This window comes from Schistosoma mansoni, chromosome 5 (assembly GCF_000237925.1).
Source record: "Schistosoma mansoni strain Puerto Rico chromosome 5, complete genome".
Lineage (NCBI taxonomy): Eukaryota > Metazoa > Platyhelminthes > Trematoda > Strigeidida > Schistosomatidae > Schistosoma > Schistosoma mansoni.
Window position 1 is genome coordinate 3,145,140 of NC_031499.1, and position 2,592 is coordinate 3,147,731.

The following is a 2,592-nucleotide window of genomic DNA, read 5'->3' on the forward strand; positions in this document are numbered from 1 at the left end:
CAACAAAAGTTGTACTTGTACAAAGTTTAATGTTCAGTACATGAATATGTTATGAGGTAAATCGTCTAATCAGTTATAACAATTAACTTTCAGAAGCTGTATTAAGTTATGTATCTAAATAATAAATGTTTATTTTACAATCAAAAATAGCAAAATATCAAGGGAATAAATCGTTCATAATGATATTCATCTACTAAGTATATTATCATTATCATTCAATAGTTATACTTTAGTGAACAAGAATACGAGTGGAGACAATCGAATGTATTAGAGCACAAATTATAGACTAACTCATCAAAATCTGATAACCATACAGTAAAAAGTTAATTTACAAACTATCAATCAATTGTCTCAATTTTGACTGTTCCTTCTACAAATATCAGTCCATAGTCTACGATTATTATTGTTCATGCATTTTAATGTCAATTACGTTTCGTTTCCGTCCTTTCCTTATCGATCTTCTAGTGAAATACATTCTCTGCCCGACTATTGTTATATACTGCTTGTGTGGATATAAGTAGCTCCACCACAATACAATATCAAACATTATTTCAATATTTAAGTTGAAACTAATTCTCATTTCAATATATTCAATCATCAATAATTAAAAATAATAGTCAGTAGTATATAAAAAATTAATTTTAGAATAATTTTCTTTATAAGGCAATATTTCCTTTCTCTATTCTAAAGGCTGATGTCATTTTGTGAATTTATTGATATTCATTAAGTTACATTTGATATTCGAATCTAAAAAAAATAAATGTTTAATGTGTATCATTATATGAAGACATGTGTTTTGTTTTTCATCCAATCAACCGACTTGTCTTCGTTCAAATGATCAGAGTTCAATTGTAACTGTGATCCCTGTTCCATTAATTTTTAATGATTAATTGAAGGTGTTTAGTTTAATCCTCGAATAGGTGCTCACTACTAAAGAGTATCATATTAGAATGAAGCAGCTGCCTATTGCTTCCTTGTTTTTAATGATATTCCAACTGATATCAATTCATGACAAATGCAACCTATAAAACAGATACTGAAACTTAATTTTCTCTACAGAAAAAAATCTGATCAAATACACACACAGAAATTTATTCTTTTTATTTATTTAAACGCATAAACATTGGTACAAGGAGGCACCAAATATAAATGTGCCACACTTAATCATTCAATTTATGTGAGGGCGAGAATACTGTCCGGGCGCCCAAACCGAGGCAGATGGTTTTCTTAGGAGGCCACTATTCCAGCGTTTGACCTAGACATTTATTCTACAACGTAGTAGAGCAACGTTAGGAAATTCAGTCCCATGGTAGCCGGTGACTAACAATAGGTTGGAACGTCATTTATTCCCTCAGGATACAGGAGCCCATATGCACCAATGATTTGAAACCAGAGTTTTCCAACTCCCCTAGGTGGACCCACAACATCCACCGACCCAGTTAAAGCCCCAGACATTCTTTTTTCGTCCTCTCAATTTCGTAAACAACAGTAATGCCGCGAGAATGCAATGCGTAGGACGCAACTGTCAGTGGCTATATACGCGTGGCTATGTGAGAGCATTTCGAGAGGGATAGCTGACTGTGCTCGACCTCGGTCGTGCCAGGGCATTCGAAGGAAAAGAAGGGATAATGTTAAACTTACAAATTACTTCAACCATTTCACTGAATAAAAATCAACCAAATACATAAAAGTTATATAACTTTCTCATAATTTTTAATACATCATACAGAGTAAATCAAATACATTATAGTTTCCCAATTAAATAATAAATTAAGCCTTCAAACGAGAATTAAAAAATTTAAGACTAAAGTGAACATTCATTATCATATTGTTATATCTTCAACCAACAGAATACAACAATAAATGAGTATTTAACAAAGAGCAGCGAATTCAATTTACTTTCACTTAGTACTGTTTGTTTGAATCTTCCCATTGATGCTTAGGACTGCAGCTGGTCAGTCTCTTGTTGGCATACGTGCATACTGTGCGTATTGTCTCGATATAGCCTTCATTCACAAGAACTATAAGCAAAGATGGATAGTGGCTAACTATGGAATTCAGAATGTGAGTTTCGTCCTATTTTGGACTTGTCAGCTGAGTGTACCTGAACCTCAGAATTAATGTTCACTCTGAGACTCGAACTCAGTACCATTCGCTTCAAACGCCATAGCGTTATCCACTTAGCTATTGAGTCCTGATAGCCACTTGCTTGTGAAATGGGGTGAAGTTTAAATTCACTTGCTACTGTTTGTTTGAATCTTCCCATTGACGTGTAGGACTGCAAATGGTCAGTCTCTTATTAGCGAGTCCCGAATCGGACGAAACGTGCGTCCTGGATTCCACTATAACCCACTATCCATCTTTGCTTTCAATTTACTTTCGTTTGCTTAAAGTTACAAATTGTTCAATAGAATAAATGCTAAACGTTGAAATACTGGACAATATTTATAGTTCTGTGAAACGATTTTTAATGAAATTTCACTGAGTTCAAATGGTTTCATCTTTGAGTACTAAGTATCCTTCTGGACAGAATCATCAGCATAATTTCTTATCAAGACTTCGTACTGATGATGTTATTCAGAAGTACAGTGA

The 2,592-nt window shown here is 33.7% G+C and overlaps 1 non-coding gene across 1 annotated transcript; it reads right to left on the minus strand.

The window, feature by feature from the left end:
* Nucleotides 1-2,124: 2,124 nt before the first annotated feature.
* Smp_tRNA_01882_Gln_TTG.1.1 lies at nt 2,125-2,191 on the minus strand. Its single transcript has one exon. It is a non-coding gene (tRNA).
* Between the last annotated feature and the right edge of the window lie 401 nt (nt 2,192-2,592).